Below are 9174 nucleotides of genomic sequence, written 5' to 3'. Positions count from 1 at the left end.
CCAAGCCCGGCTTTTTTTTTTTTTTTTTTTAAGACAAGGTCCCACTCTGTTGCTCAGACTAGAGTGCAGTGACACCATCATATACTCACTGCAGCCTGGAACTTCTGGGCTCAAGCAATCCTCCTGCCTCAGCCTTCTGAGTAACTGGGACTACAGGCACACGCCACCACACCCGGCTAATTTTTTAATTTTTTATAGAGATAAGGTCTGGGTATGTTGCCCGGGTTGGTCTCAAACTCCTGGGCTCAAGTTAACCTTGAGCCTCAGCTCCCCAGTAGCTGGGATTATAGGCATGAGTCACTCACTGTACCTGGTTTCTTGACCTTTCAACAGATCTCAGTAGATGGCAGCTTTCAGTGAGGAAAGGGGACTGGGAGAAGAGTTAAAAGAGAAGACAATAGGTGTTTTGTTTTTTAGCTCAGTACTCTATTCTGTGACAAAGAAGCAAAAGCAGCACCTCCCTTGTACAATGGAGACCCATGGATCTCATTTCTTCACTCTATTCACTAAAACATTATTTCTTATCATCTCTCAGAATTGTTAAAATACTGTCTCAATTCCACTGCTTCCCAACTCTACTCCAACACATCTGCCATGATGCCATCAAATTTATCTTTCAAAAACAAACACAAATCTAATGCCTCCATTCGTTTCAACTTGAAGTCATCATCACCCTAAAAACAAAAGTGCCCTAACATGGCTCTCAAGGTACTCCCTCAAGCTACCTTTTTAGTCTCTTCTCTCATAACCCCTCCCTTTCCCAGTATATCTCCAACATTCTTTCCACATTCTACCATTAGTTTTCCTCTGAAAACACTATACTTTAACACTTCCATTGCTCCATTTTAAATAAGGGTTAAATAAGGGTTCTCAATTCTGCCCCAGGGCACATCTGGCAATGTCTGATGACATTTTTAGGAAAGGACCTCAAAACAACTATATGGCCCAAACTGTCAATAGTGTCAAGGTTAAAAAACCCTACCTGATTTCAAGTTGCTCCCTCTGTTGGGAAGTCCCTGCTCTAATAGGGTCATTGAAATAGTATACCTTTGAAGACCAGCAAATCTCACCCAATCCCAAAGTGAATAATTTCTTCATCTCTTCTCCTACTACATTTCTCCCACCTTTATTTAATACAGTTCTTATTGCACTGTATAATTGTCTGTCGAGCCCACTAGACCTTAAAGCCTTGAAAGTAAAGATTAATCATCTTTATATTCTCCCAGTGCCTAGACAGTACAGGTTGAGTATTTCCTAATCCAATTATCTGGAATCCACAATACTCAAAAATCTGACATTTTTTGAGTGCAGAAGACATGATGCTCAAAGGAAATGCTCATTGGAGCATTTCAGGGATACTCAACCAGTAAGTATTCCAAATATTTCAGAATCCAAAATCTGAAATATTTCTGGTCCCAACAGTTTGCATAATGGATACTCAACCTGTATTAAGTGAATTAATTCAATTCAATCATTATAGTAAGATAGCAAACATCCAGTTCAAGTCCTTCATTTTACAATTTCATCAATGATTAATTAACTTGCTCACTAGTTGGTAGAATAGTTGTATCTATAACCCAAGCTTTTTAGCTGAAATTAGAAATATTTCATACTCACTACACTCTCTCAATCAGGCTGAGGGAAGTCCTAATCACCAACGATGGGTAGCTCAGATGTAGAAATCATCAACAGAGCCTCAATAAACTTCCCAGAACCACCTTCCCAAGGGCTGTTTCTAAAGAAATAAAAAAATAGAAATGTTAAGGCCAAAAAAGAATAGGAAAAATGCTACCTAAGTTCAGAGACTGTAAGGACCACTTTCAACTGGGAAGAACTGAAGAATACTTCAAGGATGTGGCATGTGAGCTAGGCATTGTAGGCTAGACATAGAGGGGAGCTGAAACTCTAAGGGTAAACCCAATGGAATAGCTGAGGCATCCATGCCAACTACGGATAGTTTGATTCGACAGGAGAATAAGAAATAACCTTGCAAAAGTATACTGGAACTATGTCAATATGACCTCATTCTAGCAGAACTGGCATGGTAAGAATTTTGAGCAGTATTTGGGGAGAGAGCAGGAAGAGATAAGAAGATGTGCTTGAAGAACCTGATTCTTGTGGCTGGGTAGTCAAATGAAAGCCAAAGACTCTTCCCATGATTCTTTTACTGACATGATCCCCCTTTCCCATAATGCACTGGGCATAAATAAAGCAATCCTCAGATGACATTTATATGGCTCAGGTGATGACATGCACTGACATCGGACAAGAAATACACCTGTAGGCACTATATTAGTTCCTCCTCCAACCCTCAGTCTGGCCCCACAATCTTTCTTACCCCCTAGCACAGCAAGCTCCAAGTCAACAACTTTTAAGAACTCTGGGCCGGGCTTGGTGGCTCAGCCTGTAATCCCAGCACTTTGGGAGGCTGAGGAGAGTGGACTGCCTGAGCCTGCAGGTTCCAGACCCTATCTCTACAATAAATCAAAAAATTAGCCAGGCGTGGTAGCATGCCTATAGCTCTGGCTACTTGGAAGGCTGAGGAGGAAGGATCGCTGGAGCCCAGCAGCTCGATGCTGGGGTGGCCGTGAGTGTGCCAGTGCACTCCAGCCTGCGCAACGCAGTGAGACTCCAACTCAAAAAAAGGAATTCTGGATAAAGGACACAGTAAATGGAGTAAATGAGATTTTCTGTAGCCATTTTCGTAAGAGTCTATACAAATGCTGTATATAGCATTTATCTTCCTTTCATAATATAATAGACTCCTGAAAATGTGACAGAAGTCAATTATTTCAAAGTCAAATAGACATGTTTTTAAGGGATTTTCTCACTCCAAGTATAGGAACAAATAAAATCCCGAATTACTCTCATCTTTCAAATATAAGCTTTATCGTGCATTTGCCATACTTAATTTCCTTTCATTCTAATTACTTCATTCACTATTGAACAAAGTCAACCAACATAACCAATGAGCATAGCCTAAGGCTTAATATTCATATCCCCAATCAGTTCCCTCTGTCTCAAGGATATTAAGTTCAAGACCTCCAGGTGATGCACGTTTACTTGTTTCCCACTCATCTGTATAAAAGGGCAAAATACATCTGACTTGCACATAAACACACAAGATACTGCTGTGCAAATACAGCAAAGCTTTGAAACCAAACAGTTCTCAGGCAGGCAATACCACCTTGCAATAAAAAGAAACCTCTTTCATCAGCTAATGCACAGAAGTCTGAACATGACTTGAAGAAGGGAGGTTCAGAAGACATACAGTGTATAAAAGTGGAGATCACACAAAAGTCAAATATATCACATGAGAACTAGCTAACGTTTTTCAATGAAAAAATGTAGAAACAGGAAACAAAGCTCATCACAAAGTTCTCTTAAGAATGACTCAGTCTATACACAACTGTAACATGCACTTACCTCATTTCCCAGTCCACAGTACATTAAAAAGTGAAGAAACAAAGATTGGAACCATGATTTAAATAATGAAAATAACAATTATCAAAAAAAAGTTAAAAAAAAAAAAACAAAAATGAATACAAAAAAGCCTGTAACCCTCAATAGCTGCTGAAGATAAAAAGCAAAAGATGCATAAAATCAAACAGGTCAACTAGCAATTAAATTAGGTGTATATGACTGGCATTAGCAAACAATGGGAATCCCCTAAAAAGGATGTATTTTTTAAAATTACATAAGTAGGAGAACAAAGGGGGTTATGTGGAGAATTGAGAGTCAAGTAAATGGAGGATAGGAGATTTTGTAGAAGAGACAAACAGTGGGGAAGTTATATTAAAATCAACTTCATGAGAAGAGTTTTGAGTAGTATTTACAAAATTATTCTCTAAAAATGAGAAGGGGGTAAGGGGCATGAAATAATGTCTCTTTAGCAGAGTGAACAAATGGCACTTGTGTTGCTTTTTGTGTTTATTCCCTTATGCTGCCCAATCTTTTTCTTAAAAATATATTAATTTCATAATCAGATAAAAAAATTACAAAAGTATATACTCAAGTCCTGAAGCAGAAGACAGAGGACCCAGGATAATGTGATTTACTGAACTAATTATGTAACTGATAACCTTTAATTCAACATCATAATCAGAAACTCAGAAAAAAACATTCTTCCAAAAATACCCATCACAGCATAATCAATAGCAAAAAATTAGAGACAATCTAAAAGGCATCAAAGAGGGTTAAGTAAATGATAAGCTCATTTAATGAAATATTATAGGGTCATGAAAAATACTTATGGAAAGTTTTCAAGTAAAATGGAAAAAGCCTACCCACAATATCCACCTAAATAAAGGTAATAATGAAAGAATGAAAACAGACCTATCAAATAATACGGTTGTTTCTATGTGGTGAAATTATCAGAGGTAGGGTTTATGCATTTGCTTTTTGGGCTTATTCCCTTATGCTCCCCAATCTTTTTCTTAACAACAGGATATACTAATTTCATAATCAGATAAAAATTACAGAAAGTACATAGCATTTTTAGAAAGCTTTCCATCAAATAAACTATGGTTTAAGCATTTAAAAGCAAGTTTTGGTGTCTGAAAAACTCATTTATACCGAACATTATCGTTATCCCCCAAGGCACCAAATTAATGAAGTATGGCTGTATTTAATTTGATAGTGACCTTCTCCAATTTAGCTTTCCTTTAACATGAGTATCAAACACTATTGGCCTGCTTTCAAAATATTGTTATCGCACAGATTCTAAGCTCTAAAGAGCTTGTGGAAATTGATTCTTAAACTCACTCTAACCAGTATATGACAGGGTCAATTCTCCTTTTGCCTACCTTATGTTCCCATTACCTGATACAATACCTAGCACATAACAGGCATTTAATATATAGTTATTGGATTTAAAATAAAGTATAAAACAATACAAGATACAATCAAAGAGATAAATCTTAGCACAAGTAGGATATGACTTTAAATTAGTAATGCTCCAGGGTGGTTTCCTACTCAAGAACTTGTTAGTAGAAATGTATATCCTAGGACTCTACTCCAGACTTACTGAATCAAACTCTGGGGATGGGGCCCAAACAAGCCCTCCAGGTTTGAGAACCACTACTCTAAACCTGGGGCTGGCTAACTATGGTAAAAGGCCAAATCCAGCCTCCCGGTTTTTGTACAACCCATAAGCTAAGAATAAGTTTCCACAGAACATATGCAATCAGCTTGATAACAGGGAACATTAAACTTTACCCAATTAAACAAAATATTGTTTTGCTCATTAGAACTAAATTACATGTAATTATACTCAATTATCATATTTTTAATTTCACCAATAAAAAATTTATCCAATATCCTCGACTTTGCCTCTTAGCCAACAAAGTCCCAAATAATTACTATCTGGCACTTTTTTCAGAAAAAGTTTGCTGATTCCTGCTCTGAATTCCAGAGGTGTTATCAAGGAGAGCAACCAAATCTTTGTACACTACTTTGATCAGAGAGAAGATACTGTTAGGTTAAACATGGATCTAACATCATGTGGCAATTTCAATGTCTTCAAGGGTCCAAGTTAAAAATGAGTAGTCTTACTTAGAAGTTTTAAGTAACTAGTTGAGAAAAAAGACCAGAAAAGATAAATGTAACAACAACCTAATCATAACTCTCAAGAGTCACAAAGCCAGCAGGAATAAAATGAGCATAAAGGACAGAAATAGGAGGCTTCTTCTCCCTTTCTTTCTCCCTTCTTTTCCCAATTCAAAAACTGTAGAGGATAAGATCTAATATACAAGACTAGTAGCTCAAAAATCATTCCAAGGAAAAAAAATTCCTTTGATTATGGTTGACTAACATGGGTCGAATATGTTCAAAGCTCACATGATTGATTAGTAGGGTGCCATAAAATGATGATGCATCAATTCTGTACAAGAGATTCAAGGTATTGAAAGACAAATATTGTCCCAGATTTTGCCATTCAGGCAATCAATAAGCAGTTATTTTAAATAGTATTATTCTAGATGCTTTGTAATACACAAAGGTAAAAGACAGAATTGCAGGTAAGAGATCTCATTCTAACAATATACTTTTTCATGTATTATTCCTTAAAAATATATTATAGTGATCATCACTTATGATCTACAGTAATAAGTAGATGATAAATTCAAGCCCCCATATATATAAGTATCAGAAGTTTCATGGAGTCTTTTTTCCTTATAATTACATAAACTTTAATAATTACTGAAGTCCCATTTTCTATGATATAATTTTAAAAAGATCTTTGAGGAATCTTGTATTAAGCTGCCTGACATTATTTTAGTCACAAACAAACCCACCAACTAAACTATCACCCTAAATACAATATATGTTGGGAGACAAGGAGACTCTATTTGCTACAAAGCTTTAACATCTCCCTTGGCCAATCAAGATATTTCTCAAATTGGAGACTATTTTGATCGTCTTAAAAACTAAACTAAATATAAAGCTACAAGAAACCAACCATAAGTTTTCAATGTTTCCTTTAAAAGAAAAAGCAATCAGTGTCATTTCACTAACATGGCACCGTAGTTGAAGCACTATTGGTTGAGCCTAACAGACTTAACTCCCTCATCTGTATAATGGAAATAATCCTGTCTACATAAGATAACAAGTGGAAAATGCTTAACAGCACACATATAATTAATGCTAAATAAGTGATAATTGAGAACAGCTGAGAAAAAAATTCCATTTTTTTTTTTTTTTTTTCTTATTTACCCACCTGAAAGTTCTAACATGCTAAAAACAATAGCCTGGCGGTTTTTAACACTGAACGCGTATGAGAATCATCCACAATGCTTTTAAAATACACCTTTGCTCATGCCCCATATCAGACCAATTAATCAGTCTCTAGGGGTGGGACCAGGGATCAGTATTTCTTTAAAAGTCCCCCATGTAATTCTAATGTACAGTCAAGTCAGGGTCCATATATATTAACTCTTTTCCAAATACTAATGTCAGGCTCTATGTTAAAATAATATAAGAACTTTACATAAATATAATGGATTTCAAAGATACAGCTCCTAAAAGGCTCAAATGGAAACAAAAATCTCAATTTTTGAAGAAAAGACATTTAAAATTCAGAAAACATACCAACAAGACAGGAAATATAAAGCAGGCTATCATAAAAGTATTACGTTCTTTCAGAATAAAAATCAACACACTGAATAATCACAAGATCCTTCCCCACCCCCGTTTATTGCCCAAAAGACTTACAAGAGGACTACTAATCCTTTAACACACACCCCTATGTATTTCAAATAACTTTCTTTAACCTGTTTTAAACAAATTTGTTTCAATATTAAAATTCTGAAACTAAAAGTTTAAAAACATTAAAATTGATTGTATAAAATAAATAAGCCAGAACACCTTTATGTGCCCAACTAATCAAGCAGATGACTGGCAAATTCATGAAAAACATCAATTTTTAAAACAACAACCAGCATTATTAATACCATGTCAAAGAAAAATTATCTGAGGAGCTATCCAAAAAATCTCGTGTCAGAAAATGTATTTCAAGACTCTAGAAGAAGATAAAAAGTAAATCCTACTTGAGCATTTTACAGATAAAAGAGGAGAATTATGGAACACCAACAACAGACCCCGATAATCTGGTGAAAGGTAAAATCTGCCCTTCAAAGTTACGTTCTGAAGTAACTTAGATTCTCACCTACATTCCCTCCAGAAATTTTCCCTCAGAAATTACCAAGGTCAGCAAACAAAAGCAAGAAACAGCAAGAGAACATTAAGATAACAAGAAATACAAGTTAATTATTCAGACAAAAAAATTAAGGGGTAGAGAAAATTTGTATAGTACAGAAGTCCTGTTTTTAAATTAAAGAAAGCAAAACACACTAAAGATCAAAAACATTTGTAGTTAACCCTTGGAACATCAATTCCAAATATACGTCAGACTTCCACTCCACCCAAACACTTGGAACAATCAAGTTTAGAAGGCTAAAGTTACAAGTATGACAAAGCACGAGTTTAAAAATTAAGGAAACAAACGTTGGCATCTTTGTAATATTGAATACATAAATCTTTAAGATTTGAAAGGTATTTGCTGAAACCAAAATGGCAGCTCTGCGAATCAGTAAACCAGTGAGATCTAAAGGAGAGTTCGCAGTCTGTATTTTTTAACTTCAAGTGTACTGGTGAAGAAAGCCAAGCTAGTCACGGTGAAGGAGTCCTTACCATAAATAAAGGTAGAGAATGAGCTCCAAGAAGGTTAAGTACCTGCTGGAAAGCTTCCTAATCAACGCACCCCAACGTATTCTTCCTCAAAAGTGAAAGTATACAAACGTCAGGTAGATTTAGGGGCCTCAAGGGCTTCCAGGTAAAAGAATGCTACAAATATTTCTCTCCTCCCAAAATAAAGCACGAATAGTGAACCTACACCTACAGCTTGGTTAATTAAATTCAAAGACAATCTGAAACAATTATACACACCTGTAAACTGCACCATGGAAAATTCAATTAACGTCCTAACTACGTACCTTTCAAAAAATAGCATAATTTAAGCAGGCTCAAGAAATCTTAAAAATCCCCGTGTAAGTTCCAGTCGCTACAGAAATCCACACAAACAGAAAAAAAATCTATACACCTGCTCCATAACTCTAAGTTAGTATTTCACAATGAATGAAAAATAAGCCATTTCTCAAACCTGAAGCTTCCTATCACAAGAATCTGAAGATTTTATCACCAACAAACTCGCACATGCTAATATTTTTGCAGAAACGGTTAAAAATAGAAAGGTGGTAAGCCCAAACTAGCTTGGAAGCGATTTCTGCATTCAAAACATCTTTCACGGTTTTGGCCTTCTGCAAATTAAGGGGGGGGGGGTGAAGGAGGTGTAGGAGGCCGATAACCCGGCTCAGACTCCCGGAGCACTGGGCCGAGGAGAAACTGTGGGTTATCGCGGCAGGGTAGGGGCAGGCGGACAAGTCGTCAGGCCCGATAGCCAGGCGTAGCCGAGGCCTAGCTCTACAGCTCCAAATCACTCCACCTCAGTAATGGCGTTTGGTGTCAAGTGGAACGAGACTGGGGAGGAGAGCGGCCTCGAGTCCGCGAAGTGCGAGGCTGCAAGGCCCGGGGCCGAGGCGGCTAGCCCCCAGCGGAGACCCGGCTCCCGGGTGCGACGGGGCTGGGGAGGGAGGGAGGAGGGGAGGAGGGAGGGGGAGG

The 9174-nt window shown here is 37.1% G+C and overlaps 1 protein-coding gene across 1 annotated transcript in view; it reads right to left on the bottom strand.

Annotated features, from left to right (window-relative positions):
- Positions 1–9174, bottom strand: part of LOC103257349 (probable ubiquitin carboxyl-terminal hydrolase FAF-X) — a 112980-nt gene that overhangs the window by 103043 nt on the left and 763 nt on the right.

The sequence above is a fragment of the Carlito syrichta genome, unplaced genomic scaffold (genome assembly GCF_000164805.1).
Source record: "Carlito syrichta isolate Samal-C Ts95f unplaced genomic scaffold, Tarsius_syrichta-2.0.1 Scaffold301649, whole genome shotgun sequence".
NCBI classification, from domain to species: Eukaryota; Metazoa; Chordata; class Mammalia; order Primates; family Tarsiidae; genus Carlito; species Carlito syrichta.
Note: the sequence above shows the minus strand (reverse complement) of the source record. Positions and strands in the feature narration are given on the sequence as shown.